Below are 21,003 nucleotides of genomic sequence, written 5' to 3'. Positions count from 1 at the left end.
ATGACCTCTAGTTCTGGACTCTCAAGATGTCAAGAGTCATTCGTCATAGGACGCCCAACCTCTGATCTGCCCTCGTAACTATGTTGCTTATGTGTCTAGTTCAGTTAAGCTTCTAATCAAGGACCTCCTCAAGATGTTGATGTCAGAGGGTTCACAGTTGGTATTGTCATTGAACATGAAGGGCATAGTTGTTAGATTCTCTCTTATTGGAGATGGATATTGCTGGTGCTTTTGTGGAATAAATGCGACCTGGGTGTACCAGCTTCAGTTGGCTTGTTGAGTCTCATTGTGTGTAACTTGTTTTCGCCTTGCCCACAGCTAGCAATGACCTACTCCCTTTATCATTGTTACTTTTTTGCATATCTTTCTTCATTTGTTCTACATCTCTCAATGTCACCGTCCATATCTCTTGTTTCCCTTTCCCCTGACTCCCAGTCTGAAGAAGGATTTCGATCCGAAACTTTACGTATTCCTTTACTCCAGAGATGCTGCCTGACCCGCTGAGTTATTCCACCTTTTTGTGTCAATCTTCGGTTTAAACCAGCACCTGCAGGTCCTTCCTACACAAGGGGTTAGTTTAGTTTAGAGATTCAGCATAGAAACATCGGCACCTTTAGCCCACCGAGTCCACGCCGACCAGCGATCCTCGTTACACTAGCACACACTACTCAATAGGGACAATTTACAATTTTTATCAAAACCAATTAACCTACAAATACTCGTAGTCAGGATCGAATCTGGTCTCTGCCACCGTGGAAAAGCAAAGGATGTGACAAAATGAGCAGATAATTTGTGACAAAAAACTTCACGAAGCACCTGCATTTGTTATTAACGACTGGAGAAGACAAGGTTTTAGATAGTTCATGGTAGAAGAAATTGTGTCACCTGCTTTCCCGAATAATGATAGAATAGTTGACTATAATGTTGTAAGGCGGACAAAGCACAGAGAAGAAATGGGAACATTTCATAAATATTAACTGCGTTGAACTAATTTAGCTGCTGCACATCTAAATTTAGGAAATAATAGATTTAATTCCCTAGTCCCTCAACATCAATATTCTTGACTAGTAACTCAACCAGTCCAGCCAGATAAATAACATAGCTTTGAACAAATCAAAGGCTGCATGTCCCGTGGAAAGTGATTCAACTCCATCACAGAGATTTCCATCATTTACAACACATAGGTCAAGAGTGCGATGGAATATTCTCCACTTGCCTGGGTGAGATCAGCTACCACAATACACAAGAGGCCCAACAAATCCAGGACACGGTTGCGTAGTTGACGACATCCTGTCCAACACCTTAAACATTCCCCTTTAACGCACTGAAGCTGTAATGTGTTCCCTTCAATAGCTGCAGTGCAGTGACCCACCTGCTGACCCACCTATCAAACCAACAACCTCTACCAGCAAGAAGACAAAGACAGCAGTTGTATCTGAACACCACTCACTGTAAGTCACACATCATCTGGATAATATATCACCGTTCCTTCTTCGTTATAGCATTGTAGACCTGAAAGTCTGTAGTAATTCAATAAAGCAGCTCACTACCCCCTCCGCAAGGGCAATCGCAGATGGCCATTAAATTAAGGCCTTTCCATTGACACCCAATCATTTAAAATTAATCAAAAGAAAGAAATCCCCCACCGGCCCATGATGCTTGCCCTTTAAACCCCCATCATTCAAGTCAACAACTGCTGTATGCAGGGGTAATGCAGCACTTTCCCTGAGTTCAGTACTTGAATTCCTCCAGCTGTCAGTATATATATTGTGATGTGTAACACTGTAGTTACTTGTGAGGTGATTTCTGAGAAAGCCTTGTATATATTCTACATCAAATGAGCTGAAAACGATCTAATCTACAAAGCTGAAATCTTGCTGTGCTTTGCTCTTACTGAACTGAAAGCCTTCATTTAGTTTATGTATGTATATCTCACTTTGGTGCTGCACTGTTTAGACAAGGGAACAGCCCACACATAGCACAATGTATACATTTGTTTAAAATTCATTTGCCATTACCCCAACCTCACACCTACTGAAAACAAAATTAGAAATCAGAAAAAGAGTTATATTAAGCAATCACGTCAAATATCACCGCTTATCCTGGGATGAAGCATCCTATTATTTAAAAAAAACAGAATAATGTTAGCAGTAAGATTAGTCTTCTTATGAAGGAGTATATCAGAATAGTAAGAACTACTAGACCAGCTGCGGACCCGTTGGGCTCGTCCCACAAGGCAATATTTCACCGCTGACCCATAGCCCCCAACTGCGCAGGCGCGGCTGACGAGTTCCTGTTGTGACGCCAGAGATCCTCGTTCCTACCCCTATCCTCCTCCATTCCCCCTCATCCCCAGCACTCCCTCCCCCTCCTCTTAACCCTCCCTCATCTTTCTCCTCCTCCCCCACTCTCTCCCTCACCCCTCCCTCCCTCTTCTTTCCCCTACCTTCACTCACTCCCTCCCTCCCGCCATAACCCCTCTCCCCTCCCTACCCCCTCCTCTCCCTCTATCTCGCTGCTCCTCCACTCCTCACCTCCCCCCATCCCACTCCATCACTCTCCCTCTGCTCCTCCCGCACTGCCCTCTATCCCTCACACTCTGTACCTTCCCCACTCCCCCCTCCTCTCCCTCTATCCCCTCTCCTCCCCAACCCCTATCCTTCCTCACCTCCCCATCCCTCTCCCCTCACTACCCCCTCTACCTCTATCCCCCTCCTCCCCCACTGTCCTCCCCATATCCCACACCACCCCCTCAATCGTATTTAAAAAAAACAAAATGATCAATGGAAATCGCGTTTTTTCTTTAAAATAACCTAAACACAATGTTAGCTGTTAATGAAAACGAATGAATTTGATTAAAACCGAGTTGTTTTTTTAAATTGTGATTTTTTAATGATTCAGGATTCCATTGTGACGTCATTGTGATGTCAAACGCGGCTGACAAGTGGAAAAGTGGTTTAAAAAGTGTTTTTTGTCAAGTTTAAAATGTGAATAACTTGTAAAATATAACATCAATCTGAACGTAACATGTTTCATTTACATCCCAGGACAATGATGTCTACAGTAGGCCTAAAAGTGGTGGCGCTTCATGTCCCGTTTTGACGAGCTTTCGGGATCTCACGCACACGCACATAAACAAACGAGATGAGTTTTAGTAATATAATATAGATAGACTCAAATTTTTCTGATGAGTAGTTATGGCTTTAATATGCCTTCTTCTACACAAGGACTAATCAAAGTGTAGTGAACATTGGAATTGAAGCATTTAGTTTATCAGACCCTTTGCTAACATTTCCATTATGCATCATCGTTCAAGGACCCCTCTAATATCTGTAAGTTAAGTGAGAGCCTTCAAATGTTGGGTTAACAGCTACAAAATTGCCACAGGAATGAAAGAGAAAATACTATGCAATTAAGGGGAAATAAATTGCACTCTGCTGTTGCAATTTCTTATGTGTAAATACTTGTTTGTGCATTTGATGCAGTCAGTGCAGTGTGGTCATTCATTCGCCAAGTACTACATCTTTTAAATCGGTAAAGAATTTTATATTGCCTTCTAGATCCCATGTCTGAAACATGCATTGATTCTTTAACAATGCAAACAAGGAGAACGAGCATGAGAACCAGAGGCATAGTTTAAGGTGAAGGAGGAAAGATTTAATAGAATCATGAGATATAATCATGAGGCCCAGGGAGCCGTTGCCGAGAGAGGGGGAGGAGTACCTGCGCTGTAACCTGCGACCAAATCGCCAACGTTCCAGAGAAGGAGTCTGGGGGAAGCCTCTGATTGGTTTACATTTTTACATTTTTGCCTTAGGCTAAGGATTCTGGGAGATAAGGATTCTGGGAGATAAGGATTCTGGGAGATAAGGGTACAGTATTTATTAGTAAAGTTTAACAGATAAAGTTTTGTGTTTTTTAATATTTAATATAGTTAAATTGGGAGTAGGATATGTCGGTGGAGATTGGCCCCGTGGTTTGCTCAGCCTGCAACATGTGGGAGATCAGGGATATGGTCGGTGTCCCTGGTGACTATGTTTGCAGGAAGTGTGTACAGCTGCAGCTCCTGGCAGACCGCATTGAACGATTGGAGCTGCGGTTGGATTCATACTGGAGCATCCACGACGCTGAGAAAGTCGTGGACAGCACGTACAGTGAGTTGATCACACCGCAGGTAAAAGGTAAGAGGACGGAAGGGGAACGGGTGGCCAATAGTCAGCAAAGCAGTAGGCAGGTAGTGCAGGAGTCCCCTGCAGTCATCTCCCTCCTAAACAGGTATACCATTTTGGAAACTGTTGAGGGAGATTGCTCATCAGGGGAATGCAGCAGCAGCCAAGTTCATGGCACCATGGGTGGCTCTGCGGCACATGAGGGGGGGAAAAAGAGTGGAAGGGCAATAGTAATAGGGGATTCAATTGTCAGGGGAATAGATAGGCGTTTCTGCGGCCGCAAAAGAGACTCCAGGATGGTATGTTGCCTCCCTGGTGCAAGGGTCAGGGATGTCACTGAACGGCTGCAGAACATTCTGGAGGGGGAGGGGGAACAGCCAGTTGTCGTGGTGCATATTGGCACCAACGATATAGGTAAAAAAAGGGATGAGGTCCTAAAGGATGAATTTAGGGAGCTAGGAGATAAGCTTAAAAGTAGGACCTCAAAGGTAATAATCTCTGGATTACTACCAGTACCACGGGCCAGTCAGAGCAGAAATAGGAGGATATTGCAGATGAATACGTGGCTTGCAAAATGGTGCAAGGGGGAGGGATTCAAATTTTTAGGGCATTGGAACCAGTTCTGGGGGAGGTGGGACCAGTACAAACAGGACGGTCTGCACCTGGACTGGAATGGAACCAATGTCCTTGGGGGGGTGTTTGCTACTGCTGTCGGGGAGGATTTAAACTAATGTGGCAGGGGGATGGATACAAGAGCAGAGGGGCAGGGGGGTGTAAAATGAAGGTAGAAGCAATAGGTAGCAAGGTGAAAAGTAAAAGTGGCAGGCAGACAAAACCAGGGCAAAAATCAAAAAGGGCCACTTTTCAACATAATTGTATAAGGGGTAAGAGCGTTGTAAAAACAAGCCTGAAGGCTTTGTGTCTCAATGCAAGGAGTATTCGTAATAAGGTGGATGAGTTGAACGTGCAGATAGCCATTAATGATTATGATATAGTTGGGATCACGGAGACATGGCTCCAGGGTGACCAAGGCTGGGAGCTGAACATCCCGGGATATTCAATATTCAGGAGGGATAGAGAGAAAGGAAAAGGAGGTGGGGTAGTGTTGCTGGTTAGAGAGGAGATTAACGCAATGGAAAGGAAGGACATTAGTTTGGAGGATGTGGAATCGGTATGGGTAGAGCTGCGAAACAATAAGGGGCAGAAAACGCTGGTGGGTGTTGTGTACAGGCCACCTAACAGTAGTAGTGAAGTTGGGGATGGCATCAAACAGGAAATTAGAAATGCTTGCGACAAAGGCAAAGCAGTTATAATGGGTGACTTCAATCTACATATAGATTGGGTGAATCAAACTGGCAGGGGTGCTGAGGAAGAGGATTTCTTGGAATGTATACGGGATAGTTATCTAAACCAACATGTAGAGGAACCAACGAGAGAGCTGGCTATTTTAGACTGGGTATTGAGTAATGAGGAAGGGTTAGTTAGTAGTCTTGTTGTGCGTGGCCCCTTGGGCAAGAGTGACCATAATATGGTTGAGTTCTTCATTAGGATGGAGAGTGACATTGTTAATTCAGAAACAATGGTTTTGAACTTAAAGAAAGGTAACTTTGAGGGTATGAGACGTGAATTGGCCAAGATTGACTGGCAATTAATTCTAAAAGGGTTGACGGTGGATATGCAATGGAAGGCATTTAAAGACTGCATGGATGAACTACAAAAATTGTTCATCCCAGTTTGGCAAAAGAATAAATCAGGGAAGGTAGTGCATCCATGGATAACAAGGGAAATCAGGGATAGTATCAAAGCAAAGGATGATGCGTACAAACTAGCCAGAAAAAGCAGCATACCGGAGGACTGGGAGAAATTCAGAGACCAGCAGAGGAGGACGAAGGGCTTAATTAGAAAAGGAAAAATGGATTATGAAAGAAAACTGGCAGTGAACATAAAATCTGACTGCAAAAGTTTTTATAGATATGTGAAAAGAAAGAGATTAGTTAAAACAAATGTAGGTCCCTTGCAGTCAGAAACAGGTGAGTTGATCATGGGGAACCAGGATATGGCGGACCAATTGAATAACTACTTTGGTTCCGTCTTCACTAAGGAAGACATAAATGATCTGCCGGAAATAGCAGGGGCCCGCGAGGAATTGAGTGAAATCCAGGTTAGTCGGGAAGTGGTGTTGGGTAAATTGAATGGATTAAAGGCCGATAAATCCCCAGGGCCAGATAGGCTGCATCCCAGAGTACTTAAGGAAGTAGCTCCAGAAATAGTGGATGCATTAGTAATAATCTTTCAAAACTCCTTAGATTCTGGAGTAGTTCCTGAGGATTGGCGGGTAGCAAACGTAACCCCACTTTTTAAGAAGGGAGGGAGAGAGAAAACGGGGAATTACAGACCAGTTAGCCTAACATCGGTAGTGGGGAAACTGCTAGAGTCAGTTATTAAAGATGGGATAGCAGCACATTTAGAAAGTGGTGAAATCATTGGACAAAGTCAGCATGGATTTACGAAAGGTTAACCATGTCTGACGAATCTTATAGAATTTTTCGAGGATGTAACTAGTAGCGTGGATAGGGGAGAACCAGTGGATGTGGTGTATCTGGACTTCCAGAAGGCTTTCGACAAGGTCCCACATAAGAGATTAGTATACAAACTTAAAGCACATGGCATTGGGGGTTCAGTATTGATGTGGATAGAGAACTGGCTGGCAAACAGGAAGCAAAGAGTAGGAGTAAACGGGTCCTTTTCACAATGGCAGGCAGTGACTAGTGGGGTACCGCAAGGCTCAGTACTGGGACCCCAGCTATTTACAATATATATTAATGATCTGGATGAGGGAATTGAAGGCAATATCTCCAAGTTTGCGGATGACACTAAGCTGGGGGGCAGTGTTAGGTGTGAGGAGGATGCTAGGAGACTGCAAGGTGACTTGGATAGGCTGGGTGAGTGGGCAAATGTTTGGCAGATGCAGTTTAATGTGGATAAATGTGAGGTTATCCATTTTGGTGGCAAAAACGGGAAAGCAGATTATTATCTAAACGGTGGCCGATTGGGAAACGGGGAGATGCAGCGAGACCTGGGTGTCATGGTACACCAGTCATTGAAGGTAGGCATGCAGGTGCAGCAGGCAGTAAAGAAAGCGAATGGCATGTTGGCTTTCATAGCAAGAGGATTTGAGTATAGGAGCAGGGAGGTTCTACTGCAGTTGTATAGGGTCTTGGTGAGACCACACCTGGAGTATTGCGTGCAGTTTTGGTCTCCAAATCTGAGGAAGGACATTATTGCCATAGAGGGAGTGCAGAGAAGGTTCACCAGACTGATTCCTGGGATGTCAGGACTGTCTTATGAAGAAAGACTGGACAGACTTGGTTTATACTCTCTAGAGTTTAGGAGATTGAGAGGGGATCTTATAGAAACTTACAAAATTCTTAAGGGGTTGGACAGGCTAGATGCAGGAAGATTGTTTCCGATGTTGGGGAAGTCCAGGACAAGGGGTCACAGCTTAAGGATAAGGGGGAAATCCTTTAAAACCGAGATGAGGAGAACTTTTTTCACACAGAGAGTGGTGAATCTCTGGAACTCTCTGCCACAGAGGGTAGTTGAGGCCAGTTCATTGGCTATATTTAAGAGGGAGTTAGATGTGGCCCTTGTGGCCAAGGGGATCAGAGGGTATGGAGAAAAGGCAGGTACGGGATACTGAGTTGGATGATCAGCCATGATCATATTGAATGGCGGTGCAGGCTCGAAGGGCCGAATGGCCTACTCCTGTGTTTTTATGTTTCTATGTTTCTATGTCTAATCATGAGAGGAACAGATCGGGTAGATGCAAAGAGTCTATTGCCCAGAGTAGGTGAATCGAGGATCAGAGGCAAAGGTTTAAGGTGAGGGGGGAATGATTTAATAGAAACCTGAGGGGTAACCTTTTCACACAAAGGGTGGTGTGTATATGGAACAAGCTGCCAGAGGTGGTAGTTGAGGCAGGTACTATTGCAACATTTAGGAAACACTCAGACAGGTATATTGGTAGGATATGTTAAGAGGGATAGGGGCAAAATGCAGGTAGGTGGAAATTAGTGTAGAAGAGACATGTTGGCCGGTGTGAGCAAGTTGTGCCGATGGACCAGTTTTCACACTGTATCACTCTATGATTCTAAGGGCTTACTACCTATTTCAGGCCGTCAATGTCATGTATACAGAGATACAGTGAAATGCTTGTTCTGTATATTATTCAGACAAATCACACTATACGCGAGTACAATAGGTGTTCTTCTGCGCCAGCATGCAGTGTGTTGTCATGTTCTGGAGCCATTTTTGCAACTTCCAAGTCTCTGAAAATTCCAACCTTGGTCTAAGGAGATATGTAATTTAGTATATTCTCATCTTAATGCCCGGTATCCTGGCAGCACTGGTTTGATGAATAATAACCCCACGCAACTCTGCGCCCAATCCACTCATTCGCTCGGCTGCAGTACGACCTCCCAAGTCAACACCATGATCCGTAGCCACTGAAACCATGCCATCAGGCGCCTCCAGGAGCTACCCCATTTCCCGAGCTGATCACAGAATTTTAGGGCACTTTCCGAGATGAGTTTGGGACATTCATAGCCGCCAGCCTTCACCATCACCTTCCGCTGTCTCCATCTTGACTTCCTATGCGTGAGAAGGAACTGCAGATGCTAGTTGCCACACAAAATGATGGAGTATCTCAAAGGGACAAGCAGCATCTCTGGAGAAAAGGAATTGGGGACGTTACGGTTCAAGAACCTTCTTCAGACCAAGAGCCAGGGAAGATACTTCATATCTTGACTTGCAACTTATTGAAAAGGAAATAGGAAGGCCCAAATATGATTTAAGTAATGCTACCGTAACTAAAGCTATGATTGAATCAGTATAGTGGTAGTCCCAAATAATGTAGTAATGCTACACTAGACATCTATCTCTCCGTTCAACGACATTGGAATAGAGTTATGGAGCCTCTGCATTTACCGATGTGTACAATCAGCAAATGGTGTAATGCAGGTGGAATGAAATTCATCACTTTCGAAATAGCGCTTTTTCACTGAACAAATGGTTCAATTCAATGGTTCAACTGTGCCTTTTTGTCACGAGTGAAGTGTATATGCAAAATGAAATGCTTTTCTTACAGTCAAGTAGAATATACCTGTACCAAAGCACATCCCCAACTAGCAATTGTACTGATATAGTCTGAAATTAGGCCGCATGCGAGAGGCGCCTTTTTTTCGAGCCATTTACCAAGTCCAGTCCATGCTCCAGTTGTTATGAGCAGTGCCCGATTCAGGCAAGCCCCAGGCTGCTGCGGGCCTCCAGCCATCGCCTTCCTCTGTCAACCAGCAACCGTCGTCCTCTCATCGTCCGTCCAACTTTGTGCCTCAGGGTCGCCTACCATGGCCAACCTTAAAGACTCGGTAGGCCCGACCCTGTTTCCCTCTCCCCCTCCTACCAGCCTCGCTTCTCATCCCGTTGCATCTGTCGACACCAGCGGATCCATCCTCCTTGGTCTTCTGGGACGAGCAGTGGCAGCTCAGCGGGCTCCATTTCCAGGCTGCAGTCTGCCGGGACCTCCAAGCATGGGCTGGCTCGGCGGCCACTCCCTGCAGGCCATGGTCCCCTGGACCTTATGGTCGGTTGCAGTCCACTGGGTCTCACGGTCGTCTGTGGTCGCCGGCTCGGTGGTTTCCACTGTGGATCTCTGCTACCCACAAACTAACCCACCTCTTCTCACCCCCCCACCACCACCACATCCTTGCCTCACTTCCTCTTCTATGCCTTTACTTTTCTTTTTACCTTTCTTAATGTTAACATATTAGATTTTTGTGTAACCTGGCAATTCATATAATACTACATAACTAAACTGTTGAAAACCACTTAATGCTTATTAGAAAACAGCATCATTGTGCACACAGGTACAGTGAAAAGATTTGTTTTGCATGCTATCGAATCAAATTAGATAATACTACACATCAATACAATGAAGCCAAAATCAAATACAATAGGTATACAATAGGAAAAGGAACAAAGTGCAGAAAATAGTTCTAAGGATTAAAAAGCACAGTTCCAGAGACAGAGCCCAATATCCACAATGTGATGAAGGAGAATAGGACAGTACTCCAGCTTATGGAAGGACTGTTCAGAAGCCTGATAACACAGGGAAGAAGCTAATCCTGAGTGTGGTGAGACTACCTAACAAAATGCTATTCAGATCATTCCTCAATATCCTTAGGAAAATATAGCCAGTCTCCTTAATTTCACAATTAATTTTAAATGTTATAAATTCAGGTCATGTTGGTTTTATTTTGGCATAGAATTCTAGTTATATGTATAAGGTGTGATGGAGAAAGGTAATTGTGTATTTTGCATTGAAAAATCCAGTGATGTGTGCTTTGAACGAAAAATATAACTGTCCTTTTGTACACACATGTCAAAACCTGCCATTTTCTCACTTCACTGAAAGTGGCTGCTGTAGGTTTTAATGAGCGAACAGTCTGCCTAAGTCTGCTTTCTTACCCTTCTGCCTACTTTGCTGCAAAAATCATCCAGCAGATGCAAATGGATTTTAATAAAATATTTGTGTATTTTTAGTTCATCCTGAAGGAAACGCATTTCAAATAATCCTTCGACAGTTTGGAATGAACCTGGTTACTTTTAGCGATCTTAATCTTTTAAAAGTAATGTTAGAAAAGCATGGCATGGAGTCCAGTCCCAGTTTCTGGAATCTCTGCTCATAAAGACACAGAAATAAAGGGCTTCAATTATAATGAAATTGGCCCGTGACATTGGAAAGAACACAACAGTCATGCAGCACCTCTTAGTGATTTATTGGGAACTAGTCATAATGGAACTGTATCTGATATCTTTCACCTCACACATATTCACCTTGCACAGTCCATACATTGAGATGATATGACTGGTCAGTCCCGGCTGGTTAATTATGATTTCAATCATCTTTTAAGCAGTTATTGATGTTCTGTCAGAACGTTTTAAATGAGGAAAAACAAACGACATGTTTGTTGAAAAAAAGTTATTTTTAGTCATCAAATATTATGTAATTGGGCACCGTGCAAATGGGTGTGGAAATGTTACAAGGTTTAGACAGGAGTCAAAGACTGCCAACGCATCTGGTTTTAACTTTTGAGCACCGTATGAAGTTTGAGATATTGCCTCGGCTTGGAGTGTATGACTAATCAAACCAATCTTACTACAGTCATGCCCTTCCTTAAGTAGTACTGTACATCCTAATGTAGTATGTTGATGCAGTATCAGCTTTATATGTAGCAGTATTGCAAGAATCTTGCATAAGTAGTGAAAACATAATCTGGATAATCAACATTAAAACATATTGAATGCAAGTGCCCAAGAATGAATGGAAACTCATGGATCAGTAGAGAGATCAATGTCATATTTGACTCTAGAATTTAGACTTTAGAGATACAGTGCGGAAACAGGTCCTTCGGCCCACCAAGACCATGCCAACCAGCGATCACCCTGTACACCAGCACTACCCTACACACTAGGGACATTTTACTATTTTTTTTCACCAAAGCCAATTAACCTACAAACTTGTAAATACAAACTCCTTCGAATATGGGAGTAAACCAGAGCACCCAGAGAAAATCTGAGGTAGGATCGAACCTGGGTCTCCGGAGCTATAAGGCAGCAACTCTACCACTGCGCCACAATGTCGTCCTGGCACAGTGTTGCCTGTTGCCTGGAATCAGTACTTTTCCAATGTGCTGAAAAACAAACTAGAAGGGGACACAGGAAAGAGATGGGGTTGGAGTGTTGGTGTGAAGATTAACCATAAATCTGACACAAAGAAGAACTAGCCTGCCTATCTCACTTTTGTGTTTCCTTTGATAGCCTTTCAGGGCCACCGTTGAATCCTGAGCTTGGCACACGCAGTCAACTTCATCCACATAGAGTTCTTCTATGAGCATTAGACGGTTAACCATCTATTAAACAGTTTAATTATCTGCCTGAAAATATAACCTTAAAAGACCACTCAAATTTAGCAAATACGACCAATATCAATGCAGATTGTGCACAAACTATTTAATTTCCTGAATCAGTATAATTTGTAGCAAATGCATATTCATAATTCAGGTACGGGATACGGGGGGGGGGGGGTCTGGAGTGCTAGTATGGGTATTGTGGGCTGAAGGGATTGGTTTCCAGAGGGCTAGTATGGACATTTTGGGCCAAATGGATTCTTGGGGTGACAGCTCAGTCACTCAAGCCTGATGTGCTGGAAGCTCACTGACAGCTGGTGGGTGAGCAGTTGACTCACGGCTATTCCTTGAAATTCCACTTCAAGCAGGGTGCAAGGCCACCAAATGCTTGTGCTGTTTAATGCCAAGCAGGGTACAAGGCCACCAAATTCACATGCAGTTTCATACCACTTCAAGCAGGGTGCAAGAAAATCAAATTCAAGTGCAGTTTCATACCATTTCATGCAGGGTGCAAGGCCACCAAATTCAAATGCAGTTTCATACCATTTCATGCAGGGTGCAAGGCCGCCACATTCAAATGCATTTTCATACAATTTCAAGCACCAGAAAACCACACAAAACACCACACTGACAGTTCAGTAGACATTCAGTGTGTTCAGTTAATTCACAGCTCAGACAGAGTCATGACGTCTCCCTCCCCCATCTTGCAGCCACACCCACACTTCCGGGTTTTATAATCCCCCACCCTCCCAACGGAAAGGGGCATGGCCTTCATGGCATGATTGACAGGAGAGAGATTCTCAACATTTTTTAAACACGAATAACATTTTTATTTTTCATTGATGGGAAGAATCCTCTGCACCTGATGAGCGGAGGGGGACTGAGTAAGATGGCCAAAAATCACAGCCGAAAGTGGTAGCGTATTATCTAAAATCAATAAACAGTGCAAACAGGAAGTTGTCAAGTTACCGCCACTAACAACCATTTGCAGTGCAGCATTTCAAAGCAGTTACCACAACCAACAACCATTTGTAGTGCAGCATTTCAAAGCAATTACCACCACCAACAACCATTTGCAGTGCAGCATTTCAAAGCAGTTACCACCACCATCAGCCATTTGCAGTGCAGCATTTCAAAGCAGTTACCACCACCATCAGCCATTTGCAGTGCAGCATTTCAAAGCAGTTACCACCACCATCAGTCATTTGCAGTGCAGCATTTCAAAGCAGTTACCACCACCAACAACCATTTGCAATGCAGCATTTCAAAGCAGTTAACACCATAAACAACAATTTGCAGTGCAGCATTTCAAAGCAACCACATTTTCATTTTCCACATTAAGGGCACTCACAGTTGAGTAGACATGTGTTCAGTGTTATTCACAGCTCAGAGAGACATGACCCTCTCACTTCCTCCATCTTGCAGAGACTGAGTGAGGCACAACACTTCCGGATTTTATAGTTCCTTCCCCCCCCCCCCCCCCCCCCCCCCCCCCCCCCACCACCAGCAGGGGCAACATGTCAACATTTTTTAAACATTAATAATTCTTTTATTTTTCATCGATAGATAAAATCCTCTTGCCCTGCGCAGCAGAGGGGGACTCTGAGTAAGATGGCCAAAAATCACAGCCGTAAGCAGCAGCGTTTTTTCAAAAATCATGAAACAGAAAAACAGGAAGTGGTCAAGATCTTACTTTTAGTAATATAGATAATAATGTATACAATGGTAACTGTAACTTTAAGAACTGAGTACCAGAATGGTGTAATTTGTGTCATGCGATATATTCATTATCTTAGTAGTCTCGTGAAATTGTGTGAGTATGCGCAGTGTACCTCTGTAAAATAAAGAAGACCCACGCTGGCAATAGTGTATACTGAAAACCTGTGCTTGTTTCTATCTACATGCTACTGTCGTAATATCTTACAGCATTTAATAATCGTTTAAATAGACACATGACTATGTAGGGAATAGATGGCAATGGAGCACATCGACGAGAAGAATACATTCATTTAGTATATGTTCAGCACAAAAAGAAGGGACAAAGGACCTGTTTCCATGCTGCACTGTTCATATTTTGCTTGGGCAGTGGTGTGAATATTGAGTTCTCTGATTTCAAGAAACCCCTGCATTCTCTTTCCTTCTCCGTCCCTCTCACACCCTAGTCGCCCGACCTGTTACACTACGCATCCACCTATCCCTCTGTTATCACCTCAAAGATCACAGGGTAATGTTTGGTTTCACACATTCCAAATGTGTTTGCTGTGGGGGGGGGGGGGGGTCTGGGGGGTCAAAAATCATTGAAACATGGTAAAGTAACGTTAATGTGTCTGCTTATATTTCCAGCATTGAATCCATCAGTTCCAGGCTGAGTTTGCAATGATTGAAATGTGCTTGTTACAATGTCGGCTTGCATTGAAAGTTAAAGGAGTTGCTTTCCAAGGGTTTTGAGAAGAAACTATTTTCAGCCTGCGCAATTTGCTTGTCTGGTTGGCATGGTGAAACTCTGGCTGGACTTATCTCCTTAATTTTTTCAGAGATTATTAACCCATTTTTATTTTATGCACCCACGACTTTAGACTATTTAGCAAAGCGAATGAAATATGCATCATTCCTGCCAACCGACCTGATTATTCCTCCTGTTGGGACCATGCTCAAAGTCTCAAATATGGCAACACTCACTTCTGATATTATTTTGTACGGAAGCATTTGCAGTTACAGGAACTGGGCGGCCACCTCGGTTTCATTGCCCATCAACAATGAAGAAACCCTTTTGCTTGGCTGGGGCAACGGTTATCATGGTTCCCCACTTCTGAATATTTTGACATGCTTTCCCAGGAAAGACTTTTCCAGCTTTGTGAAGAAGTGTCCCGACCCATAACGTTTCACATCCTTTTCCTCCAGAGATGCTGCCTGACCCGCTGAGTTACTCCAGCATTTGGCATCCATCTTTGGTATCAACCAGCATCTGCAGTTCTTTGTTTCAACGTGTTAGCTCATCACATGTTGGGCCTTGATTTTCGACAGCTCAATGCTTTGCTCTTGCACATTACATTTTCTCAAAGACCAGGTACGTTGCACAAACTCACCATCCTTCAGCTTTTATCAATTATACTGTGGGGCATATAATTTCGCAGGGAGGGTAATCTCTAGCCAATCTGGGTCATTTGAGCCATAAGCAAGCAGATCATGTAACCCTGAATTGCCTTACTAGCTGATGAGATCCTAGCATTGGTTCTCTTGTTATCCTGGGCTTTGGCACATGGTTATTATCACCTTAGGTCCTCCCCAAATTCTTCAAGGAAACCCTTAGTTAAGGGCAGCTTACAGCCCAGCAGTATGAATATTGAATTCTCTAACTTCCAAATAATCCTTGCTTTCCCTCTGCCTCAGTCCCTCCCCCACCCTAGTTCTCCAACTAGTTTCACCGACTTCCTGATTAACGTTACTGATTTAGGGTGGATTTTTAGGGCGGCATGGTGGCACAGCAGTAGAGTTGCTGCCTTACAGCTCTTGCAGTGCCAGAGACCTGGGTTTGATCCTGATTAAGGGTTCTGTCTGCACGGAGTTTATACATTCTCCCCCACGACAGCATGGGTTTTCTCCGAGATCTACGGTGTTCTTCCACATTCCAAAGATACAATTTTGTTGGTAATAAGTATAAATTGTCTCTAGTGTGTGCAGAATAATGTTGATGTGTGGGAATCACTGTTAACTCGGTTGGTCGAAGGGCCTGTTTCTGCGCTGTATCTCTAAACTAAACTAAACTGATTGTATGCCTCTCTGTCACCTTCCCCTCTGCCAACAATGAACCATTCTACATTTCCTTGATTATCGTCTGCTTTGATCTGTTGTTTTCACATCTTACCCTTCCATACCTCTAGTCTCCCTCTCCCCTGTCTCTCAGTCTGAAGAAGGGTCTCGACCCGTAATGTCACCTATTCCTTCTCTCCAGAGACGCTGCCAGTCCCGCTGAGTTACTCCAGCATTTTGTGTCTATCATGGGCCTGTCCAACTTACGCGACTTTTTCGGCGACTTCCGGCAGCCATCATAGGGCTTGTCCACAAAAATTTTCAACATGTTGAAAATTCAGCAGCGACCAGAAAGACGCTACAACTCTTTGGGTGACTGAGGAAACTACTCACGACCATACAGGCGACACTCTGGTGACATGTGTCACGGGGCGAAGCCTGTATGGTCGTGAGTAGTCGCCCAAAGAGTCGTACCTTGTTCTGGTCACCGCTGGATTTTCAACATGTTGAAAATTTTTGGATACCTGCAACGACCAATGACAGGTTCTGGCAGTCATCGAAAAAGTCGCATATGTGGAACAGGCCCTTAGTTTATTTAATTTCAATAAGCCAGACCTCTCTCTCATGCCAATAAATTATAGTGAGCTGGAACTAAATAGTCAGCTTTCTAGGCACCTGCCTTGCTATAGTTCTCCAATTACCCCTTGGCTTTGGCCAGCAGCCTAGGTGTTATGGAACTAAGGTCAGTGGATGGTGGTGAGAAGGGGTTGAGGAGGGGATTAGCCTTCCTTCTTCAGCAGGGCCCTCTTGGTTTGTAATTTCTAGGGCTTATTCCAGTCTTTCCAATAGTTCTTGATCTGGACTATAACTAGATTGGTACATTCATCACCAGGCTCATGATCCACTCAGCCCAACTCAAAAGAGACTCTCTTCATTGTCAGGCTGGTACTGTAGTTCACCCAGTAAAGCTAAGGAACAATGATTTTGATGTAAAAAACTATAAACTTGCATCTCTATAGTGTCTTAAAGAGAAGGTCTTTCACAGCAAGGTAATGAGGTAAAATTAAGATCAGCCAGAAAATAAGGCAGATGTTGAGACAAGTAATTAAAAGCTCTGACAAATGTATAACATTAATACAATTTCAAAACAGAGATGAGGAAAGAGAGGCAGAACAGTTGACCAGCTGAGAGGTTTAAAGAGACAACTATAGGGCTTAGGACCCAGAGGATGGGGTCAAGAGAGTGGGGAATGCTCAATAGTATAAGGTTTGTGAGTTTCTAGAGTGTTGGGAAAGTAGGCAAAGGTTACCAAGATAGGATTGGGTGAATTGTGGATGAAATTTATAACTTTGTCCACTATATCGTTTTCATTCTTGTATTCCAAACCAATATAAGGAAGAGAATCTTTTGACTGCTGAAGTTAGCATGCACATGGCGATGGATTACAGTGTGTGATGTTAGCTTAGAATAGGGCTGCCTTAGTTGACTGCGATAAATTAACAAGTCTGGTGATAACAACCCATATTTGAGGGTTGCAGCAAGTGTTCAGAGATCCGTGGATCCCAAGCGAGTGTAATGGTGAGAATATTGGTTGGCAATTCCATTTAATGCTGAAATAGAACAAGTATACAAGCACAGGCTGGTTTAGCCGGAGACAGAAGCCAGAGAGGGGTGGTACACTGAGTAATGGAGACAACTAAGTGAAATTGTAAAGAGAAGGATTACATGGCTTCCACTTACTCATGAGGTTACCTGTTTTTGAAAAGTGACGTTCCTATAAAAAATGTCTCCAGTCTTCCTGTATGTTTAAGGTGGAGCGGAGCCAACTGGCAACATGCAGCCGAAACAACGTTAACTGCTGCCATTGTGGTTTGGCCTTTCACTGCCAGTTGACTAAGCACCATCTTAAACACTTGCCCATTGTCAGCACTTTGCCCATATGGCCTGGCAGTGAGGCTCCACTACTGCTGTCTTAATGTTCTTTAGCAAAGAAATACTGTCACGGCATTAAGTAAACTCATCTTTACGTAAATATCGGGAAATGTTCAAATACTGAGGCAGCCAAATTTAACAATGAGGTCTCTGCTGTTTGCACAATATGGGTTCCAAATTTGATCAAAAGCCTGATAACTACACACATGCTTGTAGCACGATTTATACTGGCCACCATATTGAGAGGGGCACTCAACACAAATAACCATTAGCTGTGTCCAGGGCAGATGGATTCTGACATTGATTAGTGTGCAAATCTGCTTCAACATCTGTACTAGACAATTAGAGGTCAATACTCCAACTAACACAATGCATTCAGCAGAAGAATAATCCCAAACAAGCCTTTATAAAAGAGATGGTCAAGTGCACATATAGGTTGCAAACTGATTTTGCCCAGTTTATGCTTTGAGCTTTATTTAAGTTTTATCCAAGTTACGATCAGCTATCTTTAATCCTATCTGCAAGTAGAGAAGATTTTGTGTTTGACATTTCAAATATCTTAAAAAATTATTTAAAATGTTAGCTTTGGTTTTAAAGTATGTAACATTTTTAGGAAGCTTGTAGTAGTTTTCTTTTAAGGCTTTAGAGGTGCTTAAAGATATTTGGAAATTCAAAATTATTGCAGAAGTTTCTTACGCATCGCCACTTGCAGCAGTGTTTCAACAGGTTATGGTGGTTTAGGGATGGTGTATGGGTCATGGTGTAGGTCACAGTGGAGGAGGAGCCATCTTGGGGAACGGCTGCTAACCAGCAGCCGTCCGTTTAACAATTTTTTTTTGGAGTTTTAGTAAGTCCTGTCCTTTGTCTGCTTTGGAAGTCGCGGTCCCCAGTCAGGAAGCGGCCGTTCTAGGTGGCCCAGCCGCTGGGAGGACTCTCCCGACGCCGGGGCAACACCACCCGGTGAGAACGGCCAGGAACATCGGGCCTCCGTAGAGGCAATAGCGGTGGCCTCAATAGGCCTGACTTTGGGTGAACTGGGGATGGGGACTGGACATTGTGCCTTCCCCCACAGTGGTAACCATTGTGGGGGGATGATTTTTCTGTGTGTAAGTAAACATGTTAGTCTGTGTCCAAGATGGCTGTCGGAAGGGAGAGTGAACGCTGGCGCGCTTTAGCTGCCGCTGCTCTCTCTTCACATTGTGTTTTTGATTTTTTTGTCTTTGGATTGAATTCTGTTTTTAATTTGTGTTTTGGTGATGTCTTTATTATTTATTTTATTCCGAATTTATGTTTTATTATTCTTGTTAATCTCTGTAAGGTGTCCTTGAGATTTTTGAAAGGTGCCCAAAAATAAAATGTATTATTATTATTATTATTATGGTAATGTTTGTGGATGGGACAAGTCCCAAAGAGCTCAAGAATCACTGACTAAAGGGCCTGTCCTACTCTGAGGACCTAATTCGCAACTTTAGAAGAGTTTGCCCTCGACATACTCGCAGCATGGTCGACACGAGGTCCTAGGAGGTCTTTGTAACTCTCCTTCATGCTCGAGAGTAGTCCTCAGCTACGTCGCAGCGTTTTTTTCAACATGCTGAAAAATGCCCGCGAGTAAAAAAATGTCGCCATGGGAAAAAATATATATTTTTTTACTCGTAGGTTTACTCGAGGTAGGTCGTAGTAGGTCGCAATGCTATCGTAGGTAATCGAAGGCAATCATAGGTAATCAAAGGTAGTCAAAGGTAAAGCTCATTGAGAAAAAAAAGGTAGGTAAACCGACCGGTAATGTTGAATGCCCGCTAAACTTGAAAGTTGTCTGGCTTCTTAAAAATGTCTCCACTCTTTCTCCCTCTCTTCTCTCCCCTGCTCTCTCCCCCTCTCTTCCCCTCTCTCCCCCTCTCTAAAGGACACCGTAACTGTGCCAGCCGTCTTTTACCTTCCAGTTCATCGCGGGTGTGAATTTACAGTGCTGGGCCTGTAAGGCTGAGGATTCAACTTCAACACTGTGAGATATTGATGGAGAGCAGTGGCAGAATTGAACAGTGGGACACACCGGTAAGCTTCGGTGCTTTGACCTGGCAATGAGGCTCATCTAATAACCGGTTCTCCCGAACACATGTGCTTACCACACATCCCCTTCAAGTGCAACCTGAAACAGAGGACAGCGCAATGCATAGCCAACAAGGGAGAGCAATTTTGGAATTAATTTTAGAAAATGATAGTGTGCAGCTGGACAGGAAATCAGTGGAGAGCATTTTGATGCTAGCGATCATTATTCATTCAGGATTAGTATAGTTATGAAGAAAGGGAAAAATAGACTAATAACTTGGATGAAATTAAAAATCTGCAAATGCTGGAAATTCGGAATGGAAATAGAAAATGTTAAAGACACTCAAATCTGACGGCAAATATGGAAAGAAAACAAAAATTCGTCCTGACCCATGACTTCCCTTGTTAGAGAATACTTGACTATTTCTAATCTGCTCTCACCTTGCTTTGGATGGAGCGGGGAGAGAGCTGCCCTAATCTTCACTTTTCATCTTATCAGGCTCATGTTTGACAGATTTGTGGCTGGAGAATCTGTGGAACATTGCCGCAGAAGGCTATGGAGGCCGTCAATGGTATTTTTAAGGCAGAGATTGACAAATTCGTGATTAGTATGAGTGTCAGACGTTATGGGGAGAAGGCAGGAGAATGGGGTTGAGAGGGATAGGTAGATGATTGAATGGCGGAGTAGACTTGATGGGCCGAATGGCCTTATTCTGCTCCTAGAACTTAGGAACTTATTTCTGCCAGCTCCAACTATATTCCAGCTCCACATATATCACCCCCCTCCCATTCCATTTTCCTCTTAGCATTTCAAAGGGACTGTTCCCATTACATCATCCTGGACCACTCTTTCACCCCCACCAATCACTCCCTGTCTTAAGGCACTTTTCCGTGCAACCACAGAAGGTGTAGCACCTGCCCTTTCACCACTTTCCTTCTCACCAGCCAGAGACTCAAACAGTTGTCTCAAACAGAGAACATGAACATTGGGACAAATTGAGTTCATGAATAAGGCCATCTCTGGCCATGTTAAAGCAAGAAAACCCCAAGTTGTTTTAGAGATACGTAAAGTGAAAGCGGATATCAAAAAAAAGCTCAAGAAAGTAACTTCTGCATGAAGGCAAAAGACAAAGGCATGG

At 43.6% G+C, this 21,003-nt stretch overlaps 1 long non-coding RNA gene across 1 annotated transcript; it reads left to right on the top strand.

Annotated features, from left to right (window-relative positions):
- Nucleotides 1-658: 658 nt before the first annotated feature.
- Nucleotides 659-14,016, top strand: LOC129696518 (uncharacterized). Its single transcript, XR_008723339.1, has 3 exons — nt 659-1,451; nt 3,561-3,730; nt 13,703-14,016. It is a non-coding gene; the product is annotated as an uncharacterized LOC129696518 (long non-coding RNA).
- The last annotated feature ends 6,987 nt before the right edge of the window (nt 14,017-21,003 follow it).

The sequence above is a fragment of the Leucoraja erinacea genome, chromosome 4 (genome assembly GCF_028641065.1).
Source record: "Leucoraja erinacea ecotype New England chromosome 4, Leri_hhj_1, whole genome shotgun sequence".
Taxonomy (NCBI): domain Eukaryota; kingdom Metazoa; phylum Chordata; class Chondrichthyes; order Rajiformes; family Rajidae; genus Leucoraja; species Leucoraja erinaceus.
This window is presented reverse-complemented; position numbering and strand designations above follow the sequence as displayed.